General features: G+C 39.2%; 1 long non-coding RNA gene across 1 annotated transcript in view; it reads left to right on the forward strand.

Moving 5' to 3' along the window:
• Nucleotides 1–14,644, forward strand: part of LOC131382167 (uncharacterized) — a 150,202-nt gene that overhangs the window by 47,595 nt on the left and 87,963 nt on the right. The gene's annotated exons all lie outside the window — the stretch shown is intronic.

Here is a 14,644-nt window from a genome sequence, read left to right on the forward strand (position 1 = left end):
CTGTTTACTGTATGAGTCTTTACAGAAAAAGTTTGCCAATCCCTGAAACTGGCTTGGGTAATTGGGTGAATGAAATTCACTAAGTTTGGAAATCCACAAGATAAGTAGTTTACCTTGGGACAAGATGAATTGGTGGCATCGATGTGAACATTTGACTCTTGATTCTCAAGTGAGTGTGTAGGCTTCTCTACTTTGGGCATTTATTATAATATTTGCATAGATCATTTGATGTCAACTCCAATATTGTACTCTGATTTTAATGTCCTTTTTAATTTAGGGCACAAAGGATTTTTAAAATTCTTACTTTTGAGGTTGGCTATATGTTTAAAATGTCAAGAAGAGAAGATTTTAAATGCTCCCAACTCAAATAAATGATAAATGTTTGAGGCGATGGGTATCCTAAATACCAAGATTTGATCACTGCACATTATATGCATATATCAAACTATTACATATACCCCATAAATATGTATATTATGTATAAATAAAAAAATTAAAATGTGTTTAAATGACCAAATCCAACTGTCTTCGGTTTTGAGTAAGCTGAAGGATCCTTCAGCTGTCTGTCATAACAATGAGAAATTCTCACACTTCTTATGTCTCTTTCATATATGGATTTTTAGTAAAATACAATGAGATATTCTTTGAGGCATCAAAAATAGTATAATAAAGGCAAGCATTTCTGGTGCTTTAGCTTGAAACAAGGTCTGCACTTAATGACCTAGCAGTATGAGAAGTTGGCATGGTTCATATATTATTCCAATATAATATTAATTCTGTCCACAGTAGTATAGAAAGAAATGGTGTGTAAGTCACAATGAAATTTTCTGCTTGTGGAAGCATAAATTTGTGCAGCCACTTTAGAAAATTGTTTTACAGTACATCCAAAGCTACACATACACATACCCATTGTAGGTAATATCCAAGCGAAAGAAGTACTTATGTCTACCAAAAGATATGCACCAGAATGTTTACAGCAGCTTTTTCATAGAGCCAGAAACTGAAAGCAGCTCAGATGTCCATCAAATGAAGATGAATTCACAAACTGCGATATATTTATGCGATGGAATACTGCACAACAATAAGAAGGGACAAGCTACTGACACATGCAACAACATGGATGAATCTCAAAAACAATGTGTTGAACAAAAGAAGCCAGATAAAAAAGATACTGTGTGATTCCACTTATATTTCAAGAACAGGCGAAGCAACTCTGTGACAACAGAGGTCAGAACAGGGTTTATCTGTAGCATCCAGGTCAGTGGTTACTGGGTAAATACATGGGGAATATTTTTGGATGCTGAAAATGTTCTCTGTCTTGCCTTGGTGATTGCACAGGTGTATACACATGTAAGAGTTCAAATAGTGATGCATGTCTAGGTTTGTGCATTTTATGTAAGTTATACCTCATTAAACAAAGAAAACATTGAGCAGTTTTCTGAGGTGCCCGGGGTGCATATATTCTATGTGCGTGAGAGAGAGGAGTTCCCATGGACATCAGATACTGATATAGGAATCTTAAAGTTTGTGATCTTTTATGAAAACGGCAGATCCTACAGCAGACACCAGGGCCTACTTGAGGGTAAAGGGTGGGAGGAGGGTGAAGATTGCAAAGCTCCCTATTGGGTACTATGCTTCTTACCTGGGTGATGAATTAATTAAATCTGAATACCAAACCTCATGACATGCAATTTACCTATAGAAGAAACCTGCACATGTACCACTGAACCTAAAAGTTAAAAGAGAAAATGACAGGTCCTGACTTTTACTCTTGTCCCAAGGAGGTTCCACTTCACTTCCCAATGGAAGTTAGCTATAGAGAAAAAAAAAAAAAAAGTCAACTTTTTTTCCTAAAGAAAGTATTTTATTTGCTCATGTATTTGAGCAATTATTATTTGAGATCCTGGAATTCCATACATAGAAAATGGAAAATCCTAGGGGTAGATTTAGTTGCGTTAAGTGTAGATGAACCTGAGGATATGTGTCTTGTGCAGCTCTTTTGTAACGGGCCTGCCAAGACGAGCTAGCTGCAAAGATATTTCCATGAAGTTGAAGAGTTAACCTGGCTTGACTCTGTGTTACTTCGTGTCTCCCATTTAAATGTAATTTAGATTTTGGCGTAGTTAATATTGAGCTATTCTTTCTTGTGGTAACTCGGCTTTTTAAGGTCGTCCTTAGTTCATGATAGTCAAACTACGTCATCAATACAGTTCAGTTCTACTTTTAAATGCATTTTATTATATACTAACTTTGAAATGTATGCTCCACATATGAGCTAGATGGTGATTATTACTTAAGATATTTAACTACTGAATCTATAATATCCAGTCCAGCTGCATATCAATTTTCTAAAATGAACATGTGTGACTTTCATCATATAATTTGTATATATGCATATATATGTGTATATATACATTATACATTCTCTCTTTCTGTAGTTACCCTTCATGAATTCCACTGGGGATTCTGCCGTACAGCTTCATAAGAAGCTCTGGGGTATCATATCTCAAGCCAAGCTCCATCTTCTTCCTCCAATTTAAGACTAGCATCTTCATGGAGACAGTGACTGCAACCACAGAGGTGCTCTCCATCACCATCCCCATTCTATCAAGCAGGGAGGCCTGTGTATGCTAACTTCGCAGAATTTCTCCTATCCATGTTGTTTCTTCATCCTTGTGTTATCCCTCCAATCCATTCTTCTAAAATTGTAAGGGTGATCGTTCTAAAACACAAAGCTGATCATATTATACCCTTGTCAAAAGTACCATTACCTCTTGGATTAAATTCAAACTTCACAGCCTGCCGGGGACTTGATTACCTGACTCCTGCCTACTTAGTTTATTTATTGCTGGTTAAATCTCTTCTTATCCAAGATTTGTGCTTCAGCCATGCCAGGCTTCTGGCAGTAGTCTTCACTCACCAGGTTAATGTAAGCCATTATACACGTGGTTCTCTTACGTTACTTGCTTCCACCCTCCACCTACACAGTGTTCAAGACTGAGCACAACTCCTGCTCTGACTTGCTTCAGCTACTCATTTTTCACCACCCTGTGAACACCAACACTTGTGTTCATATGCTGTTCCCCAACTGGAATGTCCCTATCAATTCTCTTCATCTTTCCAGGCCTATTTTAATAGATGGTGGAGATTCCCAGGCTATTTTAATAGATAGTGGAGATAGTTTAGATTCAGAACCTGTTCAGGAACTATAGAATTTGGATCTCCCCTCTTGCCCAGGGCATTCCTGACAAACTAGAAGAGCCTTTGTGTGGATGAGCGGAAGAGCAGGAGCGAGACCTCTGGTCATACCTTGTCATGCCATGGTTGCATGGGAGGAAGCCACTAAAGCAAACAGGAAGCTGAGAAATTGGCCAACTGGGGACATTCTTGATGACCACTCTGGGTATCTTAGAGAAGCGAAAGCCTTCAGAGCTGGGCTTGGATGAAGGAAACTGGCCTGACAACTGTGGCTTTGCTGTGTAGATACAGCTGGTGTTAGACATTTGCATTTGATTATATTTTACTTGCTCTGATGTCTAAATCTATTTTTTGACAGGAATACCTAAAAGAACAAAAGTTCTGCATTGAAGATTCTTGGGAAACACTCGGGGTTATAGGCAACTTCTTTTTCCCTATGAATCAAAATCTTGCCGTTAAATTAATAAAGAGTTCTCAGGGTGCAGGAGAGCCAAGTTTCTGTCGTGCTCCATTACACGTTTGGAAATGGGAAAGAGAAGAAAGAAACGTGCTGGAACGTGGAGAGCCAGCCACCCTGCTGAACCTCTTCCTGTGACCTAGTCACAGTCACTTTGTGAGGGTCAGTCATCTAGTGGATAAAATCAAGAGATTCCTAAAACTAAGACATTCTGTGTAGAGAGAAGGTCCCTTAGCAAGCAGAACAATATCACCTAGGTATTAATTTCTTACCTGTTTCTGGTGTCTTAGAGGCCAAATAAATTTGTTACATAAAATATTAAGCTTCTCGTAATATTATGACAAATGGCCATTATATTACACATATTTTAAAAATTATTTTTTTTCTTTTTACTCTCACAATAATTTGAAGTGAACCAAGCAGCTGGCTCATTGTTTGAGAAACAGTTGTTTCACGGGTGAATTGACCTCAGCTTCGGCAGCCACCGGTTTGCTAAGCATTTACTTTGAACATTTCTATGGCAAGTGACAGAGTCCTCATGTTTAAGTATACTCTGATGTGAGTCACATCCAGAAAACTTGGGAAAGGGAAAAAGAAAAAAAAGGAACACGCTGGTCAAGATTTTTGTTTGTTTGTTTCAACGTTCCACATAAGGCTGCTGCCAGATGTTCACATTTCATCTTGCCTGAATAAAAATCTTTCTTATTCAAGAATGTCAATATCATTTAACAGCAAAAGCAATATAATTACACTATTCAATAAACATTTAACAAGACACAGACATTTTCAGCTAAAAGAGGACTTACCAGAATGTACCTCTTAGCAATTTAGTAGTTAAATTAGTTTTTAAAAATCTATTTTTTTTAAACAACATCTGGTGAACAGTCTCTAATTTCTACAGTTTTGGAATGAAAAGGCACTGCACCAGTTCATTGCTACGAACAATTTGCTAGTTGTTTACCTTAATGCCAATCTTACCCCCCTGCCAGACACATATATTTCAAATGTGTTTTCTATATTTTAAAAAATCCCAGCAAATTGAGATTCCTGGGCATGAAGTTAATGCCACTGGGTTCACCAACTGTCGCCTATGCTTTAAGATGTCATGCTTCTCTTGGCACAGTGGAATCAGTCACATTGTAAAGAAAAATGATTTCCTGGCTATACCTTCGCTTCAATTTACCACAGTACCCTGATAGGCAAAGTGCTGGGAGAAGGGACGGGGGAGGTGAGACTGATTATCCACTTGATCTCAGCTGGTAGTTTCAATTTCCTCTCTTTTTGAGCTGATGCAGTTTGAGATAAATTAATACGAATGATCTGAAAGGGTTAAAAATACCTACTAACCCATAGCAGAGTCACCAGTCCCACTCGGGCTTGTCAATGTCATAACAGTAGCATACAGGATGGCAGCGAGGAGCACCAACAGCCTGAAACACTTATGTGGTTCTGTGTTTTAATCTAGTTGCCAAAGCCCCCTCCCTTAATTTTTTTAAAGGTTTTATGTCTGAGTTAATTCACATGCCTGGTTTGCCAGGACAATATTGGGCTGTATTTTGCTTTGAAATATATGACAACAGTCATTGACATATATCAGAGGTCAAAACATAGATTGTTGTTAGAGAAACACCTTGTATTGATTAAATGTATTTCCTTTATGAAACCAAGTGTGCACACATTCACGGTATGGATCCTTGTATAATTTTCAAGGATAAGGTGCAGCTTCAGTTTATGGATGAGAAAATAAAGACTAAGGACCTAATGCAAGCAGAAACGTTGGTCCTTGCTGGGAGGCAGAGCTCCTTAGTGGGAAGAAAGTTGGGCTATCAGAGGACTAGGTTATGGTACAAACGTTGCCATTAGCTATGGCATATTGGATAATTCCTCTATTTTTTCAGTGCTCTTGTTTCAGCATCTGTGAGTTCAGTGCATTTTTGTATCTTCAGAACTGTAGATGTATAGTTGCAATGAGTATTTAATGATATGACTTCCATACAACCCTTTGGAAACAAGTTCAATTGTGTATGCACAGAATGGGAAAAGATCTTTTCTCCCTCTCATAGGGAGGTGTGTTGTGAGAGGCTGCGTGTCCTGGGAGATGAGATCCCCAAGGGTACTGCTATCGAGAAGATGATAGATTGCCACTGTAAGGCTCGCTGTGGGGTTTTGTTCTCCTGAGTGGGTTTGCAAAGTGAGGACAAGAGCTTAATATTTGGATTAGGTCTTATTAGGGGAGAGAAGATGAGGGTTGAGATGGTTGTCAGGGAAGAGAAACTTCAAGAGAGAGAACAAAACTGCTTAATGGGGGTTTGGATTCAATTTCCTCTGGGAAGCGCGACTTGGTCTTTTATCTTAAGTGAACCATCCCATTTGTGTCCATGCATTACTCCGTTGAACTGTTTTGAAGACAGGTAGAAGTGCTGAGTGTGCTTTTCAGATGACATTGCATTTCAGCTAGGGCTGCCCTATTTCGAGGGCGGGCCTACATTTAACAAATAGTCATGGGGAGGAAATGTCGTGTCAGGTATCTGAAGGATATGGCAAGGTGAGCTACAAGGAAAGTGTCCTATTACTGTGGTGGAATGGAATATGGCTTTAAAAATATTCCCAGGATTATTTAAGTTCTTCGTAATTTAGGTTTCATGCCACTGGGAGCATACAAAATAGATAGCTTTCCATTCTGCTTCATCGTCCTTTTGTGTGTAGACAGGTGCAATGTCTTCAATTTTGTTCCCCAAATTAAACATAACCAAGTGAGTGGATTTTATCTTCTCAAAGAGCAAGAGGAATTAGTTCTACATGACGAAGCTGAGAATGTAGCTCTGTGTAAAGAAGCTGATGTTTTACTACGTCTTCTGTTACATGGTAGGCACCGTGCAAGTATTATATTAGCTATGACTGTTGTTAGCATTTTTCGTGAAAGGTGAGCTTGTCAAAAATATGAAACAGGGCTGGGCGCGGTGGGCTTACGCCTGTAATCCCAGCACTCTGGGAGGCTGAGTTGGGCAGATCACAAGGTCAGGAGTTTGAGACCAACCTGGCCAACATGGTGAAACCTGATCTCTACTAAAAATACAAAAAAAAAAAATTGCTGGGTGTGGTGGCTTGAACCTGTAATCCCAGCTACTTGGGAGGCTGAGGCAGGAGAATTGCTTGAACCCAGAAGAAAGAGGTTGCAGTGAGCCAAGATCACACTACTACACTCCAGCCTGGACAACAGAGCAAGACTCTGTCTCGGAAAAAAAAAAAGAAAAAAAATGAAATGGGAAAAATGCATCTTCCAGTGATAATTATCCTCTTAAGTAAGCTAAACTCAAAATCCTCCAAGGATTCTGATTTTACTGGCAGGACATTTTTAGAGCTCCCAGATGATCTAAGGCACAGTCGAGAATAAACAGCCACATCCTTCGAAAGAGAAAACAACCATGTGTGTGTATATATATATATATATATAAAATATTCTACAAATATATATATATTCTACATATATATGACATTTGTAACAGTTCTATTTGTAGAATATTTTCATTGTGATACTGATGATTGACAGGGCTTCGATTATATTTAGTAGGGCAAATGACAATTAAAATACAATTAAAATTAGTTCTGGATGTCAAAGTATTTTATTCCCTTTAGTTAATACTCAGGTGGGTCTTCTACTCATTCCTTTTTCCTTATCTTGCCAGCAGTTTGATTTGTCTGCTTTTCAGTTTAGATTGTACTGTTTTCAGTAGACAGAAGATCTCCCTCGGGCTCTCTGGAAAAATCATGCTTTTTTGAAACAGCTTATGAAAGTTCACTGCCATTTTTACTCTACAGATAAATGACTGAAATCCCTGGACTGCTGTTCTGATTGTGTTCATCCTGATAGATGTGTACTGGTATGTTTCATTGTCGTTTAAATTTGCAGTTCCCTAGTGACGTCTGATGTGGAGCGTCTTTTCATATGCTTATTTGCTCTCTGTAGATCTACTTTGGGGTAGTGTCTGTTCGGATCTTTGGTCCATTTTGTAATTGGGTTGTTTTTCTTCTTATTACTGAGTTTTTGTTTTATTTATTTATTTTTCTTGAGACAGAGTCTTGCTCAGTCGCCCAGGCTGGAGTGCAGTGGCACGATCTCGGCTCACTGCAACCTCTGCCTCCCAGGTTCAAGCTATTCTGCCTCAGCCTCCCTGGTAGCTAGGATTACAGGCATGCACCACCACGCCTGGCTTATTTTTGTATTTTTAGTAGAGATGGGGTTTCGCCCTGTTGGCCAGGCTGCTCTTGAACTCCTGACCTCAAGTGATCTGCCCGCCTCGGTCTCCCAAAGTGCTGGGATTAGAGGTGTCAACCACCGCGCCCAGCCTTATTACTGAGTTTTAAGAAAATTTTGGATATTGTGTGTACCAGTCCTTTATCAGATATGTGTTTTGCAAATATTTCCTTCCGGTCTGTGGCTTGCCTCCTTATTCTCTTAAGAGAATAAAATAATATTGGATTTTGCTTTGTGGTACAATTTGTAAGCCTTTTTCTGTTATTAGGAATGTTTTTCCCATTCACATTTGTTGACACGTATCATGCCATTTGTATATGTCACTATATTTAATATTATAATTTTGAGCTTTACCTTTATTATGTATGCATTTATTTATTTATTTTTATTTTATTTATTTATTTATTTATTTATTTTGAGATGGAGTCTCGCTCTGTCGCCCAGGCTGGAGTGCAGTGGCGCAATCTCGGCTCACTGCAAGCTCCGCCTCCCGGGTTCACGCCATTCTCCTGCCTCAGCCTTCCTAGTAGCTGGGACTACAGGCGCCCGCCCCCACGCCCGGCTAATTTTTGTATTTTTGGTAGAGATGGCGTTTCACTGCATTAGCCAGGATGGTCTTGACCTCCTTACCTTGTGATCCTCCTGCCTCGGCCTCCCAAAGTGCTGGGATTACAGGTGTGAGCCACCACACCATTTATTTTTATATTTATTTGTGTTTTAGGTTTTACACGTCTTCATTGTATAGTAGACATTGCCAAGTCTCTCTCCAAAGTAAGTTTAATATTTTACATGTCTACCAGCATTGCATGTGCATTGCTAGTACTTCATATTAACAATGTTAATTGTTGTCAAATTTAAAATTTTTGTCCAGCTGGTGAGTGTGAAATTGTATCTGATGTTGTAATTTGCGTTGGTCAGATTTTTAGTAAGGATGATAATCTTTACCTATTGTTAATTGCCATTTGGGTTTTCTCATTTGTCTATTTGCTGTTCATTAACTTTTCCTAGTTTTCAAAAATTCTTTACCATTTTCTTAGTGATTCATAAGAGTCCTTTTTATATTATGGATTATCGTCCTCTGTTTTATCTATGGCAAATATCTCTTCCCAGTTTGTGGCTTTCAGAAAAAGTTTTAAGTCATTTTTGTGTTAGAGAAGTTTTCAATTTCAGTGACTATGGTTAAACTAATTTTTCTTCTCCTTTATTAATAGTGTTTTTATGTGTGTTTCATGTTAAAGAAATAATAATCTACCCCAGAATTAGAAAATGTTCTTCTTTATTTTCTTCCAAAAGTTTGCTTTTTATATCTAAGTCTTAAATTCCTCTGGAGGGTGTGTGCCTGTGCCTGTATATGAGGGGGGTGAGTATATGTGAGTCTGATGAAGTAAGAACTTTGTCTTGTTTTTCTACAGTATAACTTATTGTTCAATAACTGTTTATTGAATAATCTCTTATTTCACCATTGACATTTTTTTGCCCAGTATATATTCTAGAACCATCTTGCTGTCTATATGTATCCCATAACATCATGTTATAAGCCTAAAAAATACACAATAAAAACTTATTTTAAAAAAAGATGTATTGGCTGGGCACGGTGGCTCACGCCCGTAATCCCAGCACTTTGGGAGGCGGAGGCGGGTGGATCACGAGGTCAGAAGATCGAGACCATCCAGGCTAACACGGTGAAACCCCGTCTCTACTAAAAATACAAAAAATTAGCCGGGCGTGGTGGCGGGCGCCTGTAGTCCCAGCTACTCGGGAGGCTGAGGCAGGAGAATGGCATGAACCCAGGAGGTGGAGCTTGCAGTGAGCCGAGATTGCGCCACTGCACTCTGGCCTGGGCGACAGAGTGAGACTCTGTCTCAAAAAAAAAAAAAAAAAAAAAGAAAGATGTATTACTGTATTATATACTTTTAAAATACTTTTTATAATGGAAGATTTTTGGTGAAAGTAGGCAAAATAACAGTGAACACTCATGTGCTTATTTCCCAATCCCAACCACCACCAGTGCTTGGCAAATTCCCCTCCATTCAATGCTTACCCATGCCTTATATCTCATATCTCTCATATTGATTTTGAAGGGAATCCTGGCCCCATGTGCTTAATGCCAATGCTTTTAGGGATAAAATTTTCACATACACTCTGCCTTATTTCTGGATTCTGCTTCGTTTGTCTATTAGACTATGTCAGTGCCAACAAAACACTAAATTAGTTACAATAGCTTCATAAGCCACATTAGCTGTTAAAGTAATTTGCTTTTCTGTAGTGTCCAGCCTTACTGGGCCTGTGAGTTTTTCCCTTGTGTGCGGAGATGAGAGATTTTAGAAATAAAGATGCAAGACAAAGAGATAGAAGAAAAGACTGCTGGGCCCAGGTTACCACTAGCACCTAGACACAGAGACTGGCTGTGGCCCTGAATGGCTGGGCACGCTGATATTTATTGCATACAAGACAAGGGGGGCAGGGTAAGGAGGGTGAGTCGTCCAAGTGATTGATAAGGTCAAGCAAGTCACATGATCATGGGACAGGGGGCCCTTCCCTTTTAGGTAGCCGAAGCAGAGAGGGAAGGCAGCATACGTCAGCGTTTTCTTCTATGCACTTATAAGAAAGATCAAAGACTTTAAGACTCACTATTTCTTCTGCCGCTATCTACTACAAACTTCAAAAAGGAACCAGGAGTACAGGAGGAACATGAAAGTGGACAAGGAGCAGGACCATTGAAACACAGCACCATAGGGAGGGGTTTAGGCCTCCGGATGACTGCGGGCAGGCTGGATAATATCCAACCTCCCACAAGAAGCTGGTGGAGCAGAGTGTTCCCTGACTTCTCCAAGGAGAGGAGACTCCCTTTTGTGGTCTGCTAAGTAACGGGTGCCTTCCCAGACACTGGCGTTACCGCTTGAACAAGGAGCCCTCAAGTGGCCTTGTTCAAGCCGAAGGCTCACCTCTTGCCTTCTAGGTCACTTCTTACAATGTCCCTTCAGTACCTGACCCTATACCCACCGGTTATTTCTAGGTTATATTAGTAATGCAACAAAGAGCAATATTAAAAGCTAATGATTAATAAGGTTTATACTAATGATTGATAATTGTCCATGATCATCTCTGTATCTAATTTGTATTACAACTATTCTTTATTCTATTTTCTTTATTATACTGCTACAGTTTGTGCCTTCAGACTCTTGCCTCGGCACCTGGGTAATCCTTCGCCCACACTTTTCCTCATTCTTCAACATTTCTTAGCTATTGTTGGTCCTCAATTTTTCCACATTCCATATTGGCAAGAGTCATCTTGCTAAAGTCTATAATACCCTATTAGAATTTATGTTGTAATTGCTTTTAATTTATATTTTAAATAAGGGAGAATTGATATTCTTATGATTTTGAGTCTCTTCATTAATGGGTATAGTTCAGTTTTCTAATTATTCAATTCTTCTTGCCTTTCAGTAATGTTTGGTAATCTATGACAAAAAAGCCTTTTAAAACACTTTTTTTTTTGAGATGGAGTTTCATTCTTGTTGCACAGGCTGGAGTACAATGGCACGATCTCAGCTCACTGCAACCTCCGCCTCCCAGGTTCAAGCGATTCTCCTGCCTCAGCCTCCGGATAGCTGGAGGTGATTACAGGCACGCACCACCACACCCGGCTAATTTTGTATTCTTAGTAGAAACGGGGTTTCTCCATGTTGGTCAGGCTGGTCTCGAACTCCCGACCTCAGGTGATCCACCTGCCTCGGCCTCCCAAAGTGCTGGGATTACAGGCGTGAGCCACCGTGCCTGGCCCATAACTTTTGCTAGATCAAATCTATGTCAGTTACAGTTTTTGTTGTTATTGGAAATTTTATATCTATCATTTTTCCTTTCCATTTCAAAATTTTATTATGGCATACTGCAATGCCAGTTATTTTATGAGTTGCTTTTAAAATCTTGCAATCTTGCTGAACTTTCTTATTCATTATAGTTGTCTTTCCATAGATTATCTTGGGTTTTCTATGACGCAAGGTATAACTCCTTTTCAATTATCATGCCTATTATTTCTTTTTCTTGCTATATTACATGGTTAAGGCCTTCAGTCCGAGGTGGAATAGGAGTAATGATAGCAGCCATCTTTGCCTTATTTCTGATTTTAATAGGAATGCTTGTGCATTTTCATCATTACACATGATGTTGCCCTACTTTAATGATTTCTATAAAATTAAAAGAGATATCTTCTATTACTAGCTATAAATCATTCTTTTTATTTATAATCATAAGTGAATGTTTAATTTTAGTGATGATTTTTCTGCCTCTATTGAGATAAGACAATTTTTCTTTAGTTAATATTGTATGCAAATAGATTTTTATTGCTGGCACAAACTCTATTTGACTATAATGAATTCGTTTTGGACAAACACTGCTCAGTTTCATTTATCTAGGATTGTTTTCATCTGCGTTCATCAGTGAGGCTGGTGAATATCTTCGAGGGTGGACATTTGGCAGCCCATTCTCAAATATTGTGATTAGGAATTACAGATGTATCCTGGTTGTGTCAAAGATAGAATTTGCATTTGCCCTTCTGTTCCCTCTTATTGCATTTGGGTAATTTCTGTGAACAGCCATTCTACTAGTGAAAACCTTATATTTATTTTTCTTTTTAGTGCTATTTGTCTCAGATTTCAATATAAGTATTTCACATAATGATAAAAGTGGTGTGAAACTTTGCTCAATGTTCTGTGAGAGTTGAAATAGAATTAGAAGTATACATTCTTTGAATATTTGAATCGATTTACTGGTGAAATGGTCTGTACCTGGCTCATTTATGAGAAGATTGCATTGTGAGAGCTTTCTCAATTAGCTGAGTTTGTGTATTATCGCATTTGCATTTCCAACTCTTGGCAGAGTGCCTAGCTCAAAGGAGGCACTTGATATGTGTTGTGGTTGGTTGACCAGAAGGCTGTAGCCCACCTTCAATCATAGGAACATCCTCACTCCACTTATTATTGCCTAAATTCCCCCAATTGTATAAGTTTGACCTGGAGTTTTAAAAAGCCGTTGTCACCTGTGAAATGGTAACAGTTCATAAAATAGTAACATACTGAGATTTGTTAGTCACTTTACCATCAATGTGAAGGAATTGCTGAGATGCTTTTCTGATTCTTGAAATTAGAATATAAATGGAGTGAGAACAGATAGATTAGGGTGGTAATTGTGAAAGAGGTGGGGGAAGAAGAGAAGAGAGAAAAAAGAGAAGGAGAGAGAGAGACAAAAGAGAAAGAGAAGGAGGAGAAAGAGGAGATGAGAGGAAGAAAACGCAATGTCTATGGGGAAAAATAAGGTTTGCTAATAACTGGAGATCAACCCAACAATGAAATCATCAAATATCAACTTTGCTCATTTCACAGAATTAACACTAATGCTATATGGCATGGATTTCTTGATTGGGTAAGACAAGTATTTTCCCCAGGCATCTTCCATTTCAGCCAGTTTTGTTTTCTAAATGTCCTGCTGTTTCTGGTTTACAAAATCTCCATCATTCTATGCTTTATGGTGACTAAGCATTTTTTTCCTACTGTCCTATTTTATTAGAGTCAGACTACTTAACTTTCCAGAACATGTTTTTTGTTTGTTTGTTTGTTTGTTTGTTTTTAAATGGAGTTTCGCTCTTTTCGCCCAGGCTAGAGTACAGTGGTGCAGTCTCAGCTTACTGCAACCTCCACCTCCCGAGTTCAAGTGATTCTCCTGCCTCAGCCTCCTGAGTAGCTGGGATTACAGGCGCCCGCCACCATGCCCAGCTAAGTTTCGTATTTTTAGTAGAGATGGGGTTTCACCATGTTGGCCAGGCTGGTCTCAAACTCTTGATCTCAGGTGATCCACCCGCCTCGGCCTCCCAAAGTGATGGGATTACAGGCGTAAGCCACTGCACCCGACCCAGAGCATGATTTTTTAAAGACAGGTTATGATAATTCCCAATGAAATTTTATCTAAATTGGAAGATTTTTAAAAGAAATATAACACTGGAATTTTTAAAGATGTGCGTCCTACTGAAAAAATAAAGGTATTGTTTTCATTGTATTGAGTTACTATTTCCATCAGATTCTTTTCTAAATAAAATGCTTAAATGTATTTGATCTCATTAACTTTGGAAGCACCGTACAGTTATTTAAAGGACAGAGAATAGTGGTATTCCCAAGGAAATTACACTGAGAAATCTATCAACAGGGGAGTGAGCACCAGGGTGGAGCACTGTCTGCCCTGGTCTTTTGTGTGATATAAGCAATGCAGGAAGTCCTTACCATGATTGACCTCACAAACACACATGGATTTATTGGATTAGCCAGCTCACTGACAGCAGTGATGGTTCTAAGGAAACAGGATGCAGGAGAGGGTCCTCTTCACTAACAAGACAGTCATTTCCAATGAAAATTAGGTGAATACTAATTTGTCTTTTGGTGTCCTTGTTAGAGCATCAGAGGACTGCATGGGTCACGATGGGAGAAAGTGAGCTGGAGTCAGAGGGCAGCTTCAGTGACTGAGTGATCTAGTGATCTGGCAAGGTGAGGTTTTGGATGAATCATGTGCTGGGCATCTACTGTTTGGGCCTCCAGGTCCCTGCTCCACCCTTCTCTCTGAAGGGTAACCCACATGCTCCTCATCAATGCGGCTTTTTATGGAGGCACGGTGAGAAGAGTGGGGTTGGGCTGCTGATTCCTCTGGCTCCATCCAGGGACCTTGGTTTGACTGCATACCTCTGTCAA

The sequence above is a fragment of the Hylobates moloch genome, unplaced genomic scaffold (assembly GCF_009828535.3).
Source record: "Hylobates moloch isolate HMO894 unplaced genomic scaffold, HMol_V3 SCAFFOLD_20, whole genome shotgun sequence".
NCBI classification, from domain to species: domain Eukaryota; kingdom Metazoa; phylum Chordata; class Mammalia; order Primates; family Hylobatidae; genus Hylobates; species Hylobates moloch.